This window comes from Leucoraja erinacea, chromosome 1, assembly GCF_028641065.1.
Source record: "Leucoraja erinacea ecotype New England chromosome 1, Leri_hhj_1, whole genome shotgun sequence".
In the NCBI taxonomy this organism is placed as follows: Eukaryota; Metazoa; Chordata; class Chondrichthyes; order Rajiformes; family Rajidae; genus Leucoraja; species Leucoraja erinaceus.
This window is the reverse complement of record NC_073377.1, coordinates 61,447,915-61,473,117: the sequence shown is the minus strand read 5'-3', so window position 1 is coordinate 61,473,117 and position 25,203 is coordinate 61,447,915. Positions and strand designations below refer to the sequence as shown.

General features: G+C 40.6%; 1 protein-coding gene across 1 annotated transcript in view; it reads right to left on the bottom strand.

The window, feature by feature from the left end:
• The window catches only part of LOC129697235 (zeta-sarcoglycan), an 877,180-nt gene extending 856,958 nt beyond the window's left edge, over window positions 1–20,222 (bottom strand). The window contains exon 1 of the mRNA XM_055635588.1: window positions 18,691–20,222. The gene's annotated coding sequence lies outside the window, so the exon portion shown is untranslated. The remainder of the gene's footprint in view (window positions 1–18,690) is intronic.
• Between the last annotated feature and the right edge of the window lie 4,981 nt (window positions 20,223–25,203).

Genomic DNA, 25,203 nt, shown 5'->3' with positions numbered 1-25,203 from the left:
AAACATTGACATTTTCATTCTGTAGGTAACAGGGTTTGGATGAGAGTGACAACAGCCGAGGATATGTGACAAAGTTGTAATTGAGTAATGGAACAGAAGAAGCAAATAGTTGTATGGTGACTTTGTGATCCAACATTCATCGAGTCCAACGTAACACCATGTTTATTAATAATCTTGTTCCCTTTCAGTTAATAGTCTGGAAAGTTGCAATTGGATGAAGCTTGTGGAATGGGGTATATGGTGGACACTGATGGTAATTACTTCAGTGCCCTCAGAATTCAATTAAAGCTTCTGTGTGCTGGATTTTGAAGCCCACAGCAGGGAGAAAGTGCAAATAAAGTTATGTGAATTTGAACCTAATAAGTCGCAATTATCAAAACAATACAGAAGCTCTTTTATTAAATGTTACTGACATGTGAATATAGTCACATAAATATTAATTTAAAAAAATCAAAATTCCAAACCATACCTGTCAATTCTGAAAGAGGACAAAGATGCAGATAATTTGACAGTTCAGTTATATAATCACAACGCATTCACAAAGATCATTTAAGATTTATATTTTTATGCACAAGTGTATGCAAGACTATTCATGTAAAGAGCAGCATTGGTGTCTTTGCGGTATACTACAGTAGATTTCTAAATAAATCTTGGAAAGTTGTGCATTATTCAATACAGCCATCCAGAATTAAAGTTTTCATAACAAGCTTGGAATTCTAGTCACATTTTTCAGCTGCTTTGGATTCATAAGCTCACTGCCTTCAAAGCATCCAAGATCTTGATATTTATAAAAGCCTTGCTTTTATACAACAGAAAGAGCAAATTGAAACCTTTTGCACAATTGTTTTGAACGATTTGCAACAAATAAGATGTAAAAGGAAGATAGACACAAAAAGCTGGAGTAACTCAGCGGGACAGGCAACATCTCTGGAGAGAAGGAATGGGTGGCCTTTCGGGTCGAGACCCTTCCTCGGCCTGGTTAGGGATAAGGGAAACAAGAGATATAGACGGTGATGTGGAGCGATAAAGAACAATGAATGAAAGATATGCAAAAAAGTAAAGATGATAAAGGAAGCAGGCCATTGTTAGCTGTTTGCAGGGTGGAAATTAGAAGCTAGTGCGAATTGGGAGGGATAGAGAGAGAAGGAATGCTGGGGCTATCTGAAGTGAGAAAAATCAATATTAATACCACTGAGCTGTAAGCAGCCCAAGCGAAATAGGAGATGCTGTCCCTCCAATTTGCGTTTAGCCTCACTCTGACAATGGAGGAGACCTAGGTCAGAGAGGTTTGTGGAGGAATGGGAAGGAGAATTAAAGTGTCCAGCAACCTGGAAATCAGGTAGGTTCAGGTGGGCTGAGCGAAGGTGTTCCGCAAAATTTAGTTTTATGCACCCTAAATGTTTTAGTCCTTGCGTCTCCATGGAATATTTCAATTGTGTCCAAAAACATTATAGTTTAATACAATTTTCCATAGATCCACATTAAGAAGAGTGCAGTGATTGCCTATTGCAGATGTCACAAACTAATTTAATTACAGTTGGTTTTAATTACCTATCCATATATTTTCTTCGGATTAACAAGACTAACTTAGCTTCATGTTCAAGAAGGAACTGCAGATGCTGGAAGATCGAAGGTACACAAAAATGCTGGCGAAACTCAGCGGGTGCAGCAGCATCTATGGAGCGAAGGAAATAGGTGGCGTTTCGGGCCGAAACCCTTCTTTAGACTGCAGAAGTAACTTAGCTTCATGTTTATAATTAAGGTGAGTTCACTCCCCAACTCCTATCCAAGGCAATTATCTTCCAGCTTGGCAACATATCCAACTTTTTCCCCAACTAAACCCCATTAGCAGCAATTCAGCTCTTCTATTACTGACGCTAATTTATATATCTAGCCATCTTGTCCCAACACAAATTTGTCGATCTCCGTCCTCAAATCCCTCCAGAGTTTGCCAATCCCTGTGTCTGCAGAATCTTCCAGCATATTTGATCATGTTCACTGGAATTTTCTTTCCAGACTGCTCTGTGATCCATTCACCTTGTGATATATGCTCAGAACAAAAAATGTTTCTTCAAACGAGCTTATGGCCACTCCTCCTAATCTTCCTTGTTGGCATCTTGATATTTCATTCCATTATGAATCATTAACTTCAGAATAAGTGAAGAGAAAACAAAAATCACTCTCCACCATAAATAAATGTTAGCTAACAATATGACAGGGTTATAAAAATAGAATATGAAGTTACGAAAAATTCAGATGACATAACACACACAGTCTTTCCAATAAAATGTTGCCAACTATCTCAAAGCAGCTACAAAAATCATATATTTTTTATCTGATTGTCGAGCAGTTCACTTTAATAGAATCCCTGTCATTGAAGACTGCTCATTAGGATGTGTAACTACTGGAAGTATATGTAATTCAGCATAAACATTGTGGGCTAAAGGGCCAATTTCTGTACTGTACTGTACTACATTAAACCACCCATGTTTCTACAGTACACAATGACGACTTGTAAAAGCATATACATTTAGTACGTCATTCTACCACGTACAAACATAAATTTAAAAAAATAGTATTCCTATGAAATAAACAATATTGCCAAAAATATCAGCGGATATTTTTTATGATGTCTTTTCTCTCTACAAATTGCTTTTGGTCCGCTTAAGATTCTGAACACAAAATCCAACATTATTAAAATACCGTAGTAAAATATTTGTTGAGAAATTTGTAATTAAACATTACACAAACAAAAGAAGTTTTATTGTCAGGCTTTCAGCTTTCTTTAGACATATTTTAATATCCAATTAAAAACATAAATAAGTAATGATCAATACCGACATTCAATGCTAGCTCGACAGCATAATTCTCTATACTTCAAGCTCTCTCTTAGGCTGCTGATTTAAAATATATTTATAGTCATGATGCAGTGAGTCACAGAGATAGGAATATACTCCACCACAAGAAGAATTATTAAAACGTGCCCTGCTCTCTGCATTAACTGAGGTTTCTCTGGGACCGAGTGAAGACGAAAATTTACCTCTGCTCTTGAATATACTATGCAGATGACAGACTTCTAAATAACAAGAGTCATCAGTACCCCCACATATTGTACTTATTTTTCTGCATTCACATCCCTCTCTTCTGGGAGTGAAAATGCTGGTTAGAAATTAGATTTCATTGTCACCCATGAATACTATTATTATCAGGATTCGAATAAAACAGACCCAGTGAACTCATGGCTAAAAACAATTGTACTACTTGTTAATTTATTTCCAGAAATTTATATTCATTGAAAATTGTAAGTAAAATAAATCACTTAGAATTCCTAATGATTTATTTTACTTACAATGGCTTAACAAAATTGGCAGAAGCAGATGGATGAATCTGTCAGAAAGAGAACATAATCTAAAATTTGCACACAATACCTCCCACATTTAAGTACAAATCATTGAAAGAAATGTAGACACAAGGGACTGCACATGCAGGTTTACCAAAAAAGACACACATTGCTGGAGTCACCCAATGGGTCAGACAGCATCTCTGGAGAGCATGGATAGTCGACATTTTGGGTTAGGATCCTTTTTCAGACTGAAATAGGGCCCAACCCGGAACATCGCCTATCCATGTTCTCCAGAGATGCTGCCTGAACCGCTGTGTTACTCCAGCACTGTGTGTCTTTCATAGAAATTGATATTTTTACCTGAGGTTTATCATCTCTGGGACCACGCATATTGCTGCTTGTTTCACACTGGCACAGCTGGAAATGTTCTGCCATTGGACAAGCATCATTCATTCCCATGTCCATTTTCTTTTCTTAAATTAGAGTTAAATGTTGCAAATAACAACCGCAATGGAACACTCGCAATGCAAACAAACAACATTTAAAGCAGTTTCTTGTTCCTCTCCCATTTTAAATCAGCTGCTTATTTTCAAAGGCAGTCATTAGATTGGTTGTCAGTCTATTTTAGTGTTGGAGTAGCAGTGGTAAATTTTGGACTGCAGGAGGATAAGGGTGATCTTATAGAGGCAAATAAGTTAATGAAGGGAGTAGATAGGGAGAAGGCACAGATGACTTTTCCCAGAATAGTGGAATCAAAAACTAGAGGGCATAGGTTTGGGGTAAGAGGGGAAAGATTTAATAGGAACCAGAGGGGCAACTTTTTCCACACAGAGGGTGGTGGGTAGATGGAATAAGCTGCCAGAGTAGACAGTTAAGACATGTACCATGACTTTTAAAAGACACTTGGCCAGGTGAAAACCAGTTTCAAGGTACAGGACAAACACATTCAAACATTTGCTCAAAACTATTCATAAGGGAAATGTGATGCTGTAGAATTAGGCCAGTTATTCCTTCATGTCTATTCCGCCATTCAATCATGGCTGTTAAATCTCTCCCTTCTAACCCCATTTCTCCTGCCTTCTCCCCATAACCTCTGACACACATACTAAACAAGAATCTATCTTGTTCTGCCTTCATTTTATATCACTGACTTATTTCCAAAGCCTTCTGTGGCATTAGAATTCCACAGATTCTATTTTAGTCTGACTAAGCAATGTCTCCTCATCTCCTTCCTAAAGGGTAAGGGGTTCTGAGGCTAGAGGCCTCTAGTTCCTAGACTCTTCCTACTGAGAAACATCAGTTGATTTTTCCTGCTACGATTACTGCTTCCCTTTTGAAGATTTACTTCTCAACTCGACACGAGGGGGCAATTTATATTGGCTAATTAACCTACCATCTGCTATTTCTTTGGGAAACCCAGGAAAAACATACAATCATTGATTCATAGTATTCTGTGACACAACATTGTACTTGGACATCTCCAGGTAAAAATGTATGTTTGGCTCAGATTTTCCAAGATTACTCTCATCACAATGTATTGAGTGCTGCAAGAAGATCATCAGTCATGCACTCATGCCCAAGAACGGAACTCGCTATCAAAACATGGAGGGGACACAATTTTTTGGTGCACGCACACACCCGCGCGCGAGGCTTCGGGGGGAGTACTCGGGTGGGGACAGGACAGCGCCGGAGACCCGGCCGGGATCGATCCTGGCTGCAGATGAAGCACAGGTCTGTGCCACGACTCCCTCCTCTAAACACCACGCTCTATCCTCAGTCCAACCCCACCCACTCCTCCCTCCTCCAATCATCGGGCTGAATCGTGTCCCGCCCCCATTGCCTGCTGACCGACGTCTCTCTCCTCCAATCGGCGCCCTAGATCACCGTTTTTTAAAATCCGGATTACAAAAACTTGGGGGTGATGTCCTCCACCTCTCAAAACATGGAGGGGACGTGTGTCCCCCACTCCCCCCCGGGTTTTCCGCCCATGCTCGTGCCTTCATTTCTCTCTTTTCAGTCATGTTTATTCTCAATTTTCTCACCTCAAGATCATTCCAGATTACCACAGCAGATCTCGGACATGTTTCCCAATTTGCCGCTCACCACAGATTCAAGGAGCAACCCGGGCACCATAGTCACATAAAACTGGAGAATTCAATTGGTTCGTAAGCTGCCCCATTACAACCCCATTGGTTTGTAAGCTGCCCAAGCCAAATATATAGTGCAGTTCTTCCAGTTTACGTAAGCTACCCAAGTGGAATACGAGGTTCTGTTCCTCCATAAGCAACGCCAGTGGAATATGAAGTGGTGTTCCTCCCATCAATCCAGGGGCACCCTGCCGTAAACACCAAACAAGTGTGGAGACTTTGTTATGGTATCCTATATAGTGCACAACCTATCAAATAAGAGCATGCTCCTGAGGAAATGTAGCGAGGCCATATGGAGGCTGTGATAAAAGGAAGAGAAGCCTGTGGAGCAGCAGGGTGTAGCATGCCCAGCTTTCATCATCCTCCATTGCCTGCAGGGGTTCCATGAAAATCCTTGATAAAGATACAGCCTCATAAGCAGCCTGTGAAGTGTTCCCAGCAAGCAGGGCAGCCAGGAGTGTTTTGGGTGAGCTAGGCCAAGCCCTTTGTTAGGCCCGGCTCACCTGCCATGGACGTCGGATCCACCTGGTAGGCCTTGCTCGCACGCCGGGAACTTTATCGAAGAATACGGTGCTCATGTAGGCAAATGCGATTCGGTAGATGTGCAAAAAGGTCGGCATGGACATGGTGAGACTAAGACAACATTTCTGTGCCTAAGACTTGATAAATCTATGAGAAGATGAATAGAGAAAATGATGGAAATGAGAGAACAACTAATTTGGGGCTCAAATGGACAGAAGAGAGTACTTTCTAAATGGTGAAAAGCTTTAAACTGGAGATCGAAATATAATTGACAGTTCTACGAATGTAGACCATTAAAATGGGCGTGGGCAGCACGACCGACATCGCAGTGGCCTCTGCAGTCTGTCTGTGTATTTTTTTATATTTTTGTCCCGTTGAGGGTATAGTTTGTAGTGGGTTTTTTAAATGTGTATGTGTGGGGGGTGGGGGGTGGGTGGGGGAAACTTTTAAATCTCTTCCCTGCATGGAGACCCGACCTTTTCCCTGTCAGGTCTCCGTTGCCGTTGGGGCCTAGGATCGTGGAGCGGCCTCCAACCGGAATGACCTGGAGGCTCAAGTCACGGAGCCTGTGGAGCTGTGGAGCTGTGGGCCTACCTTCGTGGAGCTGGCCAGCTTCGGAGCGTGGAGAGCTGCGGCGACGCGCTGCTGCGACCCGGCTCCGGTGGATGGTGACACCGGGAGCTCGCGGGTCCCTGGTGGGAGACCACTTTGCGGGGCACCAGCGACTTCTCCTGCTCGAATTGCGGGGTTGAGAGTGACCTGGAGCGGGACCTTACCACGCCCGGCGCGGCTGTAAATTACCGCGGACTTGCTAGCGCCCGCCGGGGGCTTTGACCTCGACTTCGGGAGAGGAATGGAGAGCAGGGGAGAGACAAGACTTTGCCTTCCATCACAGTGAGGAGGAGACTCACTGTGATGGATGTTTATGTGAATTGTGTTGGTGTGCGTCTTGGTTCTTTTCTTGTATGACTGCAGAAACCAAATTTCGTTTGAACCTCATGCGAGGTTCAATTGACAAATAAAAGGTATTGTATTGTAAAATGTCACGGGGAGCCACAGAAAAAAATCAACATACCAAAGTTAAGCTGACGGGAGAACTGGATTAGAAGTAAGCAAAAGTTCTACTACAGTTATGCTATGCACTGCACGTTGCAAAATATAGATGGCAAAGAGAATAATTTCTTGGCAGTGCTAAACACATGATTATAATATAGCCAATACATTGTATATTGCCTCAACAGAACATACCATAATAAAATTTGGGGACAAAATACAACACACTGACATTGAGAGATGAAGACCAAATGTCTAAACATTGTCTTGGGACAGATTTGGCTTTGGTGGAATGTGGATAGATTTAGCAGAATAATACTCGAAATGGGATGGCACAAAATGTAGTGACATGATCAGGCACTGAAATTCTGACAGGTAGAGGTTATTTCAGCATTACAGCATCTGAAAATCAATTCTTTCCCAGCACAAATGGTGTTTAATCCACCCAGGATCCTACTTCAGAAACATGACAGGGCACTTTAAGGTTACCCGAATCCGCATCTGACGGGGCTCATGTTGTCTACCTCCCCTTGGTGAGCCCTGTCAACTGACCTCAGTCAGGGAAACGACAACAAACAGAGGCAGCAGCAGCGTCGCAGCTTGGCGCCAACCCAGAGCATGCGCCCTTTTTAGGGGGGGGCACCAACAGATGTCGAACTGGATGGCATCGCCCTGCTGCAGACATCTGCTGCCTTAAACTCAAGAAGAAGACCATCTGACAAGACTTCCAAATCAGTGAAGAATGGGTTGATAGCATTCTTTGAGCATCACTAATTTTAACGTTGTGTTTTACCTGTTTTTAACTATTTATACTGTTCCATCAGGGACTGGATTGTTTTTAGTGTTATTATGTGTGTAATGTTTTAAATTTCATGTGCGATGCTCCGCTATTCCCTGGGAAACGTCTTTTCATTTTGCACTGTACAACTGTTGCTTGCAAGATGACAATAAAGGTTGATTGATTGATTGTACAAGAAAACAAAATAGATTGGCTGCAAGTCCAGTTATGCCATGCCCCAAAATAGGGACTCCACTCGGTTAATTTTATTATTCCCATACTCAAAGCACCCTTACCTCCCAAACCACTATCAGTCCACCCAAATCAGGGCAAATATGCTGATCGTCTGAGAGAAGAGCTGATATCTGTCCCCTCTCCCCCACCACTTCTCGCAAAATGCAACAAATCCTATTGTACACCTTTGAGAATGCAGAATATTTTCTAGAACGTATATTTTCAATAACCAGTGACCACAGTTTGATTAGGTTCAAGATAGTTATGGATCGGGAAAAAGAGAGCCCACATGTTAAAATGCTCAACTGGGGTAAGGCCAATTTTGAGGGTATGAGAGAAGGTCTTGCTCAAGTTGACTGGAGCAGGTTATTTGATGGGAAAGGAACATTAGACAAATGGGATGATTTCAAAAGTTTGCTGAAAATAGCTCAGGATACGTACACCCCTGTTAGAGTGAAGGGTAAAGCAGTCAAACGTAAGAAAGCTTGGTTGATGAGGGAAATTGAGGCATTGGTCAAAATCAAGGAGGATGCATGGGACAGGTAATGGCAGCTGAGATCACGTGCATCGCTGGAGGAGTTCTGGGAGATAAGGAGTAAATTGCAAAAGGAAATCAGAAGGGCAAAAAGGGGCCAGGAGATTGTCTTTAATGCTACCCGCCAGAACTATCCCAAAAGATTTTACAATTACATACGGGGGAAAAGGGGAACTAGAGAGAGAGTGGAACCTCTCAGGAATCAAAGCGGTCACCTCTGTGTGGAGCCACAGGAGGTGGCAAAGTCATTGATTATTCCTCCTCTGTATTTACCGAGGAGAAAGACAGTAGAACGAAGGAACTTGGGGCAGTCAATGGAAGTGTCTGAGAGCAGTCAGTGTTACTGTCAAAGAAGTACTGAGGGTGCTGTTGTGTATGAAGCTAGTCAAATCTCCAAGGCCTGATCAGATATATCTGAGGACATTGTGGAAAATCAGAGAGGAAATTGTGGGAGCCCTGGTTGAAATTTACAAGTCGTCCATAAATACAGGAGAGGTGGCGGAAGACTGGAGGGTGGCAAATGTTGTGCCTGTTTTCAAGAAGAGCTGCAGGGAAAATGCTGAGAACTATAGGCCGGTGAGCTTAACATCAGTAGTTGGTGTAGACTGTGTAACATAATAATTTACAGTTGGTAAGTTACTGGAAAGTATTCCGAGGGATAGGTTATACAGGCATTTGGATGGGCAAGGGCTGTTTAGGGATAGTCAGCATGGTTTTAGACATAGAAGGTCTTGTCTCACAAATCTGATTGATTGTTTTGAAGATGTGACCAAAAAGGGTGATGAGGGCAGAGCTGTAGATGTTGTGTGTTGTGTACATGGACTTCAGTAAGATATTCGACAAGGTTCTGCATGGTAGGCTGCTCTGGAAGGTCAGATCACATGGGATCCAAGGAGAGATAGCTGAATGGATAGCAAATTGGCTCCATGGAAGGAAGCAGAGGGTGATGGTGGATGGTTGCTTCTCGGACTGGAGGCCTATAATTAGTGATGTACCTCACTCAGGGTTCGGTGATGGGCCCGTTACTGTTTGTAATCTACATCAATGATTTGGATGAGAACATACAGGGCAAGATTTGCAAATTTGCTGATGATACAAAAGTGGGTGGTTTTGCAGAGAGTGAAGATGGTTGCAGATAGTGAAGATGGTTGTATCAATTGGCCAGGTGGGCTGAGGAATGGTTGATGAAATTTAGTACAGAGAAGTGTGAGGTGTTGCATTTTGGGACATCTAACAAGGGCAGGACATACACAGTGAATGGCAGGCCTCTGGGGAATGGTGAAGAGCAGAGGGATCTAGGAGTGCAGTTCCTTGAAAGTCGAGTCACAGATAGATAAGGTGGTCAAAATGGCTTTTGCCATTTTGGCCTTCATTGACTGATGAAGTATTGAGTATAGAAGTTGGGAGGTCATGTTGCAGTTGTATAAGACGTTGGTGAGACCACATTTAGAGTATCGTGTTTAGTTCTGGGCACCATGTTTTCAGAAAGATAATGTCAAGCCTGAAAGGGTTCAGAGAAGATTTACGAGGCTGTGCCAGGACCAGAGGGTATGAGCTATAGGGAGAGGTTTAGTAGACTGGATCTCTATTCCTTGGAGCGCAGAAGAATGAGGGGTGATCTTATAGAGTTGTAGAAAATCATGAGAGGTATAGATCGGTTAGATGCACAGTCTCTTGCCCAGAGTAGGGGAATCGAGGACCAGAGGACATAGGTTCAAGGTGAAGGGGAAAAGTTTTAATAGGATAAACGTTTTCACACAAAGGGTGGTGGATGTATGGAACAATCTGTCAGAGGAGATAGTTGAAGCTGGGACTATCCCAACATTTAAGGAACAGTTAGACAGGTACATGGATAGGACAGGTTTGGAGGGATATGGACCAAGCACAGGCAGGTGGGACTAGTGTAGCTGGGACGTTGCCCGGTGTAGGCGAGTTGGGCTGAAGGGCCTGTTTCCACACTGTAAATCACTCTATGATTCCATGACTCAAATATATTAAGGAATTTAGAGCAAAAATAGATAGATTGGCTTTCATCACTTTGGATAACAGAACAATAATCAACAGCTAACCGTGCACCGTGTTTCTACATTCATCTCATTTCAAAGGTTGCAACTCAGGCCAATAGCACTCACTTATACCATAATAGAGCCTCAGCATCTATTGAAGTAGAGCCTGTATCTACTGACTCATAAATGATAGTGTTTCGCATTAATCAACTGGTAACACATGGAGAACATTATTCCAAAAAGGTTTATCAAACACAGAAATTGCATCAAACCCTGCAGTTTATGCTTGGTTTTGATGTTTTTCTTTTTTCATTTTAAGAAATACCTTGCCATTTAGCAGGCGTCCAAATATACTGTTCTTTACTTGGCTGTAAATGGATTTGTAGAACTGTTTATAATTTAAATTGTAATATTGGTTGGGACCAATAATTTCTGTGTTAATGCTGTGACCTCTTGAAGTTTGTCGTATAGCACACCACTATCTGGACTGTAACAACATTTTAAAGATAGCTCCAAAGACTCCATAAGAAACTCTCAAATAAACATGATTTAATTGTACTCCTCGTGCCTTGCATTATCTTTGCAATGGACTTTCATTTGAGATTAGAACATTTCATGCACATGTTTTTAATAAACTTGCGCACAGTAGCCAAGATAATTAAATAAGCTAATAATTGTAAAGATTTATGAACTAAATCAAGCCAAACCTACCAAAGCTGTTACAATGACCCAAACAAAAAATCTTGAACAAAATAACAATTTTGTTAACAACAGTGGGGAGAAAACTCACAAGTTGTAAGCGTGAAATTAATGATGCCACTTGAAATGGAATGGACATTGTAAGCAATATTTGAGATAAAAGTATTTCACTGCTTTATGCACAAAATACAAACGTGTTCCCAAATCTAAAGTAGATCACTAGTCTGATGAATATCAAAACCTTTAACATGTAGTTTAAATAAAAACTTACTTTGTACCTGCAGGTGATTGTGTAAACAGTGCAAAAAATCACAGGAAGAACCAAGAAAAATGTGCAATACCTTTCAAGGACCCATGTAAATGTATGCATTGCTCAGATTTGTCATTAAAACAGCTTGTTACAGTTATCTCTCTGGATCTCATTTCCCGTTTTTGGAAAATTTCCATTTGAAGTAATGTCATTAGTGTGCAGTGGAGATTAAGAACTTACAGGTAGAACAGCAAAAGATATCGTTGTTGCAAATTGGCCGTCAACGATTAGAGAACAAAGAAGGGAAGAGACTGAACTTTTTTTCGCCTTCCATTACAGTGAGGAATGTGGAGGAGTCACTGAGGTGGATGTTCATGTTAAAATGTAATTTGTGTGTTTTGTTGCTTTTTAATGGTATGACTGTATGGCAAATCAAACTCCTCGTATGTTGCAAAACATACTTGGCTACTAAAGCATGATTATGATTGCTTAATAATGACATTTCATAACCAAAGAACATTATTTAAAGACCGACGTAGATTAAGCACTGAAGAAATTGTGTCATTTGGTAATATGCAAAAAAAAAATTATCCTACAAGTTCAATGGCTTCAAAAGCAAACTAGAATTCACCTGAGACATACAGTATAAACGGATTGAGAAAAACCTACCTGTGATTAAGGAGATTGGAAGTAAAATAAAATAATGCATTTTTCAAAATGATTAGATGTGTGTGTTTTTAATCTCTAACTACTGAAGATATTTCCATGACTAATTGTCAGATGTTTCCAATGTTCTAATAAGGTCAATTTGTTGCCAAACTCTGCACCTCAACCTTAGAGTGATAAAAGAAGACAATTGGTTTAAAGCAGGGCAAAATAGGGTAAAATATACGAACTGATATTCAAACTCTTAGATTTTCCAGTGAGGAATTCTTCAGCATCGTTTCAGAGATTTTCTTACTGATCATTGAAAGGAAAACAAAATTCTTCAGTTTAGCACAATGCCAGCTGCAGTCTTAGAGCGAGATACTATAGCGCCACATACTGTCGGAAATAACTAATAATAGAACTTCATATTTGCTAATGCAATTGTTCCTGCACCTTTTGATAAATGTCATCTGAATAATGTAATTCACAGTTACTCAATTTTGTTTATATTCTTAAATAGTGGCAAAGATTCAAAGTCCAGACTATTAACTATAAATCAACATTTGCACATTGGTCAGAATCAAAATCAGTACCAGCATTTGACATTGCCTTTGCACGTTTCAAAGAAACTTTTATAGTTTAATTTAACAAAATGCATTTCAGTTTTCATTGAAACGATAATGAACAAGGAAACAGAATCCACACAGACAGGAGCCTGTTTAACATTATTCTGTACAGGCTACCAGACCCCAGGTTCTCTCGTCAATCATAGCTGAATTTCTTGATTTTAGCTACGTTAACAGTTGGGATACCAAGATAATTTCATTGTTCTTTTAGGCTAAAAAGAGGATTGATTCACCGATAGTGCATAATCCTGGCTGTCACAAATTATTCCTTCTCAAGATAGTTTGTTTAGAGGCAATAGACGAGAACAAAATTCTGTCCCGCTGTTATAGCATCAATACTGAAACAGCTTCCTGGCACAGATTGCCCAAGCTCACTCATAAAATCAGTCTTTTCAGTATCAGATGCAGCAGAAGGCAGCTGGCAGCCAATAAAACCCATACTTCCAACAGGAGGCAGTAAATTCATCCCCGAATTGGATCCAAAAAGCAAAAAAACAATAACAAAACTTGCGAATGTAAAATCTTAAAAACACATGGAACATTGAACGTTAACTATGCACAACCTCTAATTTTAAGTTTTGGGGTCACCTACTGGTTCTGCACAACATGCAATTTCAGAGCTAATCTAAATGCATAAAGTGGTTTAGTGAAGAACTGTGTGTTCAAAATTATGCAAGACATTTTACCACTACATCAGGAACTTATTGCTGCTAAAACAGGCACTGACTGCACTGTTGAATTTCTTGCCCCAAACAACATTTTCCTCTTTAATCATCGAGTGAGATAGTATAAGAACAGTATGTTTTATTAAATGTACCTTGGAAGGTTCTTTGAAAGCCTATGGTTATTTATTTTTTCTAGCCAAGTTCCTCAAATCTGGTTACTAATTTTCCTATCAGTAGAATTTCTCCATCAAAACCTTCGTAATTGTCAATACATGTATTACATTTCCCCCCACAGACTGCCGTTACATCGGAAAACAACCACAGTTGCAGCCATCTGATCCATTTTCTATCAGTAACTAAAATACCTAAATTTCAGCCCAATACTCCAGCTGACATCAAACCAGAATTTGCAAAAGCTTAAGATACTAGCCATAAGCACAAAAACAGTCTCTACCACCCGTTTTGTCCATGGCAACGGCATATCAACACATTCTTCCTATATAGTGAATTTTTCTTCTATTATGGCAACGGCATGACTAGTATAACCGAACTAGTCCCATTTGCCTGCAAAATATGATTGGGAATTTTCTGACAAATTTGCAACATTGCTCCTGGTTTTCAATCAAAGATCCATTAAACCAGTGGGTTTTTGTTTCTCCCCCATCAAGGGAATTGCCTTGAATGCTGCCATTGATTTCACAAAGGGCATCACACAAGAAAGCAAAATATCTCTGAAACATCTCTGTACATCCATAAACATTATTTTACCAGATGTACCGATTCTGATCTACAATATCCAAAGGTTCAGTTACAGATTGGAAAGCATACATAAACAGAGAAAATCCTGGAAAAACACAGCAAGTCAGGCAGCATCCATGGAAGAGGAAATATATTTAGTGTTTCAGATAGAAAGGTACTTGATCTGAAATTTCAAGTCAATTTCTCTTTCCACAGATGCCGTAACCAGCTGAGTATTTCAAGTATTATCTGCTTTTTCTTGAGATTTTCAGCAACAGCAGCCACTTGACTTTTATAGAAAGCATAAAACACCGGCAATTGCATGGTGAAAGATTTAGACGGAGACGCAAGAAACTGCTAATGCTGAAATCTTTCACAAAATATAAAGTGCTGGAGGAACTCAGTGGGTCCGCAAGCATATGTAGAGGGTTGGGTTGGGACCCACAATTCAGACTGTAGTGGGGGGAGAGAAATCTGGAAAAGGGGAGTGAGGTCAGGAAGAAGCCTGGCAAGTGATAGGTGGATACAGGTGTGTGTGTGTGTGTGTGTGTGTGTGTGTGTGTGTGTGTGTGTGTGTGTGTGTGTGTGTGTGTGTGTGTGTGTGGAGGAGGGGGAGTGGGCAGATAGGAGAAGTGACAAGGGCTAGAGGTGAAAAGAAGTAATACGGGCAAAAAGATGATGAGAGAAGTGGAGGAGTAGTGCGAGGTGGAAGAATAGCCGAGCACCAGTGTATGAGAGACAAAGGAGTATTATTTGAAATGGGAGAATTTACTATTGTAAGCTCCCCAAGTGGAATACGAGATGCTGTTTGTCCAGGTTGTGATCTTCAGTAAACATGGTTTGTTCCCTGGTGAGATGGAGCTCACACCCGTGTCCCCTACGTGTCCCACATTTATGTTCTCACTCCCCCTAGCTTCAGACGGAACAAGGATAGAATTCTCCTGGTCCTCATCTTCCACCTCATGCAAAACATCAGTCTCTGCCATTTCTGCCACCTCCAACATGATCCCACTGCCAGTCACATGTTCCCATCCCTACCCCTTTCCGCTTTCTGTAGAGATCATTCCCTCTTTAACTTGGTTCACTTATCCCTTCCCAAACAACACGTCTCCTTCTATCCTATTTCCCCTAGAAGCTCAGGAGATATAACACCTGCCCCTACACCTCCACTTTCACTTCTTTCTTGGAATTCCAGCAGGCCATCCAGGTGAGATACAGGTTCATATGTACCTCTTCAAATCTCATTAATTTCATTTAGTGTTCCTGATGTGGCCTTTTCATTGGTGAGACCAAGCGTAGGCTTGGCGACCATTCTGTTGAACACTATCACTCTGTTTACCCATGCCTTCTAGATCTCAAAATTACTAACAACTTTAATTCCCCTTCCCATACTGACCTCGGCCTCCTCTATTGCAGAGTAAGGCCACACACACAATGGAGGAACAGCACCTCCACTTTGTGTAGCTTATAACCCAATGGTATGAACACTGAATTATTCAATTTCAAGTAATACTCCACACCCCCTCTCTTTCCCCTCCCGCCCTATCCGATACACACACATTATCTCGCCACAGTTCACTCTCCCTAGTTGCCATGCTCTTTTCTTCTCCTCCTTCCCTGACAATTCCAATTGCCCATTTCCTTTGAATTCCCCTCTGCTCCACCTCTCCATTCCCTTCCACCCTTTTTCTCCCATCAACATTACATTTCACTCCTCCTCTTCTCTCCTGAACCGACACCCTTTAGATCTTCTTTTCACCTCGAGCCTTTGGTACTTACCCCACCCATTTGCTAACCCCCACTCACTGCCAATCGTTGTTTCACCCCAACTTCTCTTTTCCTGCTTCCTTCCCAACTCCTATCAATTTGAAAGAAGGTCCTGACTGAAAGCTCATCGGTCCATTCTCTCCACGGATACTGCCTGGCCCATTGAATTCCTCCAGCAATGTGTGTTTTGTGAAGGATTTAGATATTCTGTATGGGAAGAAGTTCACAACCCATTCAAGGTATCGTGCATGGCTTGGTCAGGTTTATTTACTGTCCATTTCTTTTATTTTTAAATGGAGAGTTTGTTAGGAATTTCTATAACCTTGATTATGAAACATTTCAGTCATAAGATTAATAAAGTTCTGATGATGTCTTCGATGCCACATATTATACCATAAAGCAATAAAGTGTTTCTGATGTCTGCACCAAGAAGTTGTTTTTATTTTGTCAATTAGGATACTTATCTGACCATTTCACTATTCTTGTGACACTGCCATCCTCAAAGTGTGTCCCAACACCAATCTAGAAGGCAAGTGATGCCACTTAGTAACCCATTAAACAGTATGGTTACATTCTAATATAATCATCAATTGATTCATTCCAGAAGGCTACTATATATTTATTTTTAATACATAAAGCTACATTGCTCCTGTAAAATATATTTACATAAACGCAAGAATATAATTTTAATCAGAATTTTCATCTCAGCAATAGAAGAAAAATTCACTATATGGGAAGAATGTGTTGATTGGTACCAAAGGAAAGGAGAAAAGATTTAAAAAGGTAAGAGAATGATTAAAAAAAAACTAGAGCAAAGTAGAAAGATAAGAGAGAGAAAGAGAAAGGTGATTTAGAGTAGGAGCACATACTCAATTTATACTGAGTGTGCCAGAAGCAACAATGTCAAGTATGGTGAAATCATGTCTGGTTTATGCCATTTGCTCTTCAGTGACTAATAATGGATAGAATTCAGAATGAGCCCAATCTCTGTTCACCACAATAATTGATATGTGCAATGTAATCTTCAAAATCAAAACTGCCTGCCACATAAAAAAAAGCTGCTAAATAGTGGGAAATCAACTAAAAGCTAAAATAAGCTAAATACTGATGCTCTTATAGTGGTCCAATCTCTCCAAATCAACATTGTACTACCCAAACTTCAGAAATCTTCAGAATAACTTTGAGAGTCTCAAACAATATAACAGACAAAGGGTTAAACAAAATTAATAACATCAAAATTAAACTGGGCTGGACACCTTTTGATAGCAGAAAATGATACAGGATGGAAGAATTGTGGATGCTTTCTGCGGTTATAGAATCAATATTAATATGCTATGTAACATAAAATTACTGTAGTGGCGGCAACAAAACAGAAAAAAAGGGCATCTCAAGAGTATCAGAGTTATAAATGCAGCACTACAGGTCCGGATTAAGCCACGATGCTACTTGTTCAACGTTCTAACCTGTTCATCTACGCGCCACCATTCTTGGCTAATTCCTATTTTATAATACTCAGCAACGCCAAGTAAAAAGTTGTGGTTCGGCTGCTGAGCCGCAACACATCTCAATGCGAGTGCATGTCAGCCACGGTCGTTATTTGGCTAATTTGATTTAAAATGGGTTCTACAGTTATCCGGCTAATAAAGAACAGTGAAGAATCTGGAAGAGTTGCCAGTGTTTTTTTTTTTTACACACACAAAAAACTTGGGAGGCAAATAATCCGAGGTCGGTGAGGAATACATCAAAACGAAAGCAGATCCGGTTAAAGCCCGGGATAAACTCTTAAAAACAAACAGGTTCCATCGGGATTCCGTGCACGGAATCAAATCAGGCAAGATACGGGTTTAAGTTCGCATTGCATTTCCACAACATTGAGATTACATGAAGAAGAACTTGACAACAAAAACGAACTATCAGCTTCCTGCACCGCTCACCAGCCACCGGTGCAAAAACACTTTACATCGGCTTGTAACCACATCATTTTGTGCCTGTACTCTTTCAATGTGGCATTCTGCAATATGATAAATTCATGCGCCGAATTCATTTAAGAGAGTGTTCTTGAACCATCCTAAATTAAGCGGTGATTGATAATTTTAAACAAAATAAACATCAATTCACCATCTTGCTGCATGTTGGTAACAAACCAGAATTTCCCACAACTACTGCACACCTCATAGGACACACATCAGCCACACATAGAAGCTTCTCGAGATGGCACAACACGGGAAGTACATCCAGCAGAGAAATCGATACGGTGGATTAGACCAAGGAAAAATAACTTTTATTTACACATTAATAACACAATAATTTTTCTCCGGTCGACCAAAACTGCACGCGGTCACAAAAATATAGACGACGAGGGATGAATGAGAAATCGCTACTTTGTAAATGAAACGGAAACATTTAGTAGAGAGGAGGAGCAATAAATACAGAGCGCGCGAGAGAGAGAATAACATTCACCGGAGAGTAGGACAGTAAGAGAAGGGAAGCGGAAGAAATTAGTTGCGAGGGGCAAGGTTTGTTTCAGTATCGACAAATATACCCGGCAGTCATTCGGAGCCTTCTCTCTCTCACACGTTCTTCTCCAACATGAATTTGTTGACCCACACAATTTCGCAACCTACCTAGAACTCGACGATGAAAAGTAACTAGTCTTTTCTTGTCACTGATGTCACATACCTTTAACTCTTTACGGTCCAGGACTGGTGTAACAAATTGCAGGAGAGGCGGCAGGAAGAAGTAGAAAGTTGTAAAATCTAGACTTGCAATTCCCAGCTCAAACTCAGCATCGTCCTTCGCTGAGTTCGGGTCTCTTTCAGTCTTATTCCCATAGATCACGCCTCCAGTGATTTTTTTTCCAACCACTTTTCTTCCTCGGGATTTCTTTTGCAAACGCAAATTATGCCCCAAACCAGTAGATCACGTCTTCTGTGATTTAAAAAAAAAGGAAAATCCTTCTTTCCGGAAGAAAATATTTTTCTTTAGTGAAGAACTAAATGGCAGAAAATCGTTGCATCATTAACAACCATTTCCCTTGTATGGCATCATGCGGCAATTTACAGGAACACAAATACTTAAACTGGCGAGTGCAGCAGTTGGTGATAGCCTTTCTCCATTATGCTGATGTAGTATCTAATTTCATATCTGATCAGCTGTAAGCCATTAGCATGATCAATTTCACCGACTGCGGTTAAAAACAGTACCCAGAGCTGACTTCAGGCTGAAACTGCTGACAGCTGATAATATTCACAAGATAATACCAGGGATCCGGAGGAAATGCTCTCATTTTAACATTCTCAGCAAACGGATAGAGCAGGAAGCGTAGGCAGAAAGAAGCATCTGTAGCAGACAAGGGCTGATTCACTTGTGTTTTACTGCCCTTGACCACCAGGTGACTACACTCCTGTCTTTTTAAGACCCTGAGGGGTTTCTTGCAAGTCGACAGCGCTAATATCCTCCAGCAGCCAGTACACCGACTGGTCTTAATGCCCGTCGATTCTCACAGCCGGCAACTGGGAATTAACCGCTTAAGTAACATTTGGTTACAACACTCGAGTTCACATTATCGCGTAAATACCGTGTAGCTCATGATGCAAAAATAATTTAATCGGTTATTCACTGAAGAGCAGAGCTTTTCCCAAATCAGCTTGAAAGTGCACAGTGCTATTTGGGAATATAATAATCAATTTAAAGACGAGTGTCGGGAAGTCCGGAAAGCTGATCACAGCCTGGGGGTTTCAGTGTAATACTCTTCAGCAGATAAGGCAAATAATTAAAAAAAATGCACCCGTCAAAGATTGTCGTTGAAAGTTTTTAGATCAAGACTTCGTTATAGGTTTTTTCAAAATAATGAGACTTATACAAATATGACATTTCCACGCAATTTTAATCTGATGTCTTTAGTTTGTTCATTTACTCGTTTATCTTTCCTATCCAAAACTGTTCATCCAAAACTATCAAATGTCCAAAATAAACAGATCTCCGAGTTAACCATTCGTGCAAGTTTTGTTAATTGCCGATGAAGTGTCAAATGTTCTAATTGCTGTTTCACGCTTGCACCTGATAAAATGTGGCCAATCAGCAACAATAGACAATAGGTGCAGGAGTAGGCCATTCGGCCCTTCGAGCCAGCACCGCCATTCAATATGGTCGTGGCTGATCATCCACAATCAGTACCCCGTTCCTGCCTTCTCACCATATCCCCTGACTCCGCTATCTTTAAGAGCTCTATTCGACTCGCACTTGAAAGCGTCCAGAGAATTGGCCTCCACTGCCCTTTTGAGGCAGATAATTCTACAGATTCACAACTCTCTAGGTGAAAGTTTTTATTCATCTCCGTTCTAAATGGCCAATCCCTAATTCTAAAACTGTGGCCCCTGGTTCTGGATCCCCCCAATATCGGGAACATGTTTCCTGCCTGCCTCTAGCTGTCCAATCCCTTAATAACCTTACATGTTTCAATAAGATCCCCTCTCATGCTTCTAAATTCCAGAGTATACAAACCCAGCAGCTCAATTCTATCAACATATGACAGTCCCACCATCCTGGAAATTATCCTTGTGAACCGACGTTGCACTCCCTCAATAGCAAGAATGTCCTTCCTCAAATTCGGAGACCAAAACTGCACACAATACTCCAGGTGTGGTCTCCAGGGGAATGAATTACATAAGTTGCCAATTAGGAAAAGGTGGTGACAAGACATCACCCAGATATATAGTACATAAAAACTACAACAAAAATCAGAAATAACTAAAACCAACACAACCACTTAGAATTTCAGCATCTTAGTTGAGCAAAATAGTCAATAATTAGAAATGACATACATTTAGTCTTCACCTATATTTAAACACATTGTTCCCTGATCTGGTATTTGCTGATATAGGCCGTGTTTATTGTCCATCACTAAATATCCTCAAAAATGTGGTAGTGAGCCAGCTTCTTGAACAGCCGCAGTCCTTCCAGTAAAGGTGTGCCCATAAAAAATAGGATTAATGTAGGATTCATGGAAATTAGTCAACACAGACTTAATGGGTCAAAGGCCCTATTTCCATGCTGTACATCTCTACAATTTTTGGGGGTAAGGTGTTAGTAGTTGCTCTTATTAGGCAACTGAATCATAGAAACATAGAAAATAGGTGCAGGAGGAGGCCATTTGGCCATTCGAGCCAGCACCGCCATTCATTGTGATCATGGATGATCATCCAGTATCAATCAGGGCCTGCCTTCTCCCCATATCCCTTGACTCCACTAGCCCCGAGAGCTCTATCTAACTCTCTCTTAAATCTATCCAATGATTTGGCCTCCACTGCCCTCTGTGGCAGGGAATTCCATAAATTCACAACTCTGAGGTTTTTCCTCACCTCAGTCTGAAATGACCTCCCATTTATTCTAAGACTGTGTCCCCTGGTTCTGGACTCGCCCAACATTGGGAACATTTTTCCTGCATCTGGCATGTCCAGTCCTTTTATAATTTTATATGTTTCTATAAGATCTCCCTCATCCTTCTAAACTCCAGTGAAAACAAGCCTAGTCTTTTCAATCTTTCCTCATATGACAGTCCCGCCATTCCAGGAATCAATCTCGTTGATCGTTGTGGTAGGAATCATCCTACCACAACCAGCAAGCATTGCTGAACTACTATCTACCTCTTTGATGACCCTCGGACTATCCTTGATCAGATTTTGCTGGCTTTACCTTGCACTAAACGTTATTCCCTTATCATGCATGTATACAGTGTAAATGGATCAATTGTAATCATGGATTGTCTTTCTGCTAACTGGTTAGCACGCAACAAAAGCTGTCCACTGTACCTCGGTCACGTGACAATAAACTAAACTAGTGTGCACACCACCTTCGAAAAATATCTTTCTTCATTGGGGAGGTCATGAGTTTGGAGGATCTGTTAGGGTTGTACAATGCATGTTATCGTATCTGCAGCTAGAATGTGCTGGTGCTGAAGGGAATCAATGTTAGGATAGTGGAGGGGGTACTTTGTCCATTTCTTGCGCAAGAAGGGTTGCACTTCTGAGTGTAGTTAGACCACCTGCATTCCGGTAAGTGGGGGAATAACATCAACTTATGCTTTGTAGATTGTGGAATCACTTTAGGAGTCACTCTCCTCTTGGCAGTGGAAAGTGGCGACTCTTTGCGTCATTTTTCCATAGAAGGATCCACAATCATCCGATACAATCACTACTCTTTTCTACCTGTAAGTATAGCACTATTTCAATTTTTTTATTTATATATCGTATCATCTGATCTGATTGGATAGCATGTAAAACAACATTTTTCATTGTACCTTAATACATGTGACAATAATAAGCCTAAACAACGGAAGGCTGAACCTCTGACATGTTCTGGAGCCACAGTACTCATTTGGCTGGTCCACTTACATTTCTGGTCAATGGCAAACCCTCAGGGTGTTGTCCATAGGGAATCTAATAACTGTAATTGCACTGATATCAAGCATAGATTTCTGGATTCTTCTTGATTAGTTACAGTAAAAGTGAGGTACAGTGAAAAGTTTTTTTTTGCATGCTAAACAGTCAGTGGAAAGACAATACATGATCACAATCAGGCCATTTGCAGTGTATTGATACATGATAAGGGAATAACACTTAGTGCCAAGGTAAATCCAGTAAAGTCAGATCAAGGATAGTCCGAGGGTCACCAATGAGGTAAAAAGTTCAGGACTGCTGTGGTAGGATGATTCAGTTGGGAAGAAACTGTCCCTGAATCTGGAGGTGTGTTTCACACTTCTGTACCTTTTGCCTGATGGGCATGAATACTACGTAATTTATTAGCTCATGCATAACTCGTAGGCTGCTTCATTTGCTGAGGAGCTGTCCATGGTATTGAACACTAAGCAATTATTAAAAAGCACTGTCACTTCAGACTTTATGATAGAGGAAGATGGTTGCTTTCTTCTCTGGGAGAGATCTGCGGTGATATCCTTGTGCTGGGATTATTGACACCTTCAATAACCACAATCATTTTACTTTGTGCACAGTATGATTCCGTTTATTGGAGGGCTTTTCCTTGATGTCCAAGGTTTCTTGATGACACGCTTAGTTAAATGTTGCCATGATATCAATGGCAGTCATTCTAACTTCACCTCTGAGATATAGCTTTATTTATTTATTTATTTATTTATTTTATTTATTCCGGACAAGTAAAGACATTAAAGACATTAATAGTAACAAAATCGAAATTATCAAACAATTGGACATTACAATCAATATTTACAAGCAATGAAAAGAACAAAAAGCAAATTTCCAATGTCCAACTCTGTGTCTGTACAAGCTCGAAAAGGAGTGAGAAGAAGAATAACTTATTAAATCTCACCCCTTTTCCCCAACACTTTTACCATATTTAAAAATCAATTAATTAATAATAATAATACTACCCCAGGCAATTTCCCATAATACCTACAGACATATATATACATACAACTATTATACACATACAAACTTCATATATGAAGTAACCAAACATAAGTAAACAATTGTAAAGCAATAGACAAACATTAGTTTATTAATTCATAAAAGGATAAAGGATGTGATGTAGTCCTGATTGTAGTGCTCCCTGTCAAACCCAAACTGCACATTCACAAATAAGTTGCTGGAGAGAAAGTACTGCTTGATAGCAGTCATTAATGTTTCCCACCTTTTTGTTGATGATTCAGAATAGTTTAATATGGGTAATAATCGTAATTATCTGGACTGGATTTGTCGTACCTTTGTGGAAATAAACATACCCAGGCAATTTTGCACATTGTCCATAGAGGCCAGTGTTGTAACTCTATTGGAAGAGCTTGGAGAGTTCTAGAACACTAGCCTTCAGCCCCACAGCCAGAATGTTGTCTGGTCCCAATGTGATTTAAATATCCAGTACTTTCAGTTATTTCTTCAAAATATGTGAAATTAATGAATTAGCTGAAACTAATTTCCATGATAGTGGAAATCTCTGAAGCAAGTGAGGTGGAGCAATAATTTGGCATTCCTGCATGAACATGGTTGCAAATGTCTCCAGTACTTGAATAATGGGCAGTGAGGATGATAATGAGGTTGTTTATTTGTCCATCGCTATTTATGACTGGACATGGCCAGACTTAAGAACTTTCACCTTGTTCTGTGGTTTGGGTTCATTACCTGTTCATTACCTGTTAGCACATGTATTCCACTAATGCAGCTCTGTCAGGTAGGCACCTGATTTTAAGTATGCCTGTCTCTCTGATGTATTCAAGAGAGAGGTAGATATAGCTCTTAGGGATAACGGAATCAGGGGATATGGGGAGAAAGCAGGAACCAGGGTACTAATTCTGGATGATCAGCCATGATCATATTGAATGGCGGTGCTAGCTGAAAGGGCAGAATAGCTTACTCCTGCATCTATTTTCTATGTTTCTATATCTCCCAGCATTTTTCCCCGTATATTCATTACATTAAGGCAGATCTCTTTGTTTGGTTGTAATGGTAAACTGTAGAATTTACCAGGCCACAGAGTTACAGATTTGGTGTTGTACATTTAAACTGTTGCTGATAATCTACAGTACTTCAAGGATGCGTCATTTAGAGCTATCACTTAGCGTGATAAAAATGGCACACAACACAATGAAGGGTGAACTGGATGCAGCTCTTGTGGAAACATCGGAGTTTGTTTCCAAAAGATCTGTATAATAGTCACTCTTATCAAAGCTATTCTTGCCAGATGTGTATGTTGCAGGCTGACTGGTGATAAGGATGAAGTCAAGTATCCATGACGTTGCGTCACTCACTACATAATGTAGAATGGCAGGTACGTCACTTAGGATTCTGCCAGCTTTAGTTCTACCAATCACCTCTTGAGACTGGACATCAAACCCCTTCCACCAGATTTCATTGCATGCCTTGGCTACTTTCAGCATTTCTTTCAGGTTTTGTTCAATATGGAGGAGCACTGGTTCAGCAATTGAGGGACAGCATCAATGGATAATTTGGAGGAGATTTTCTTGCTTCAGTGACATGAAACCAATACCTAGAACTACTCCTACACATTACTGTTCTATTCTGATGGGCCAGATATACACAGGATTATAATGGAAATACCAGGGGCATTGTTAGAAAGTACACAAAAATGCTGGAGAAACTCAGCGGGTGCAGCAGCATCTATGGAGCGAAGGAAATAGGCGACATTTTGGGCCGAAACCTTTCT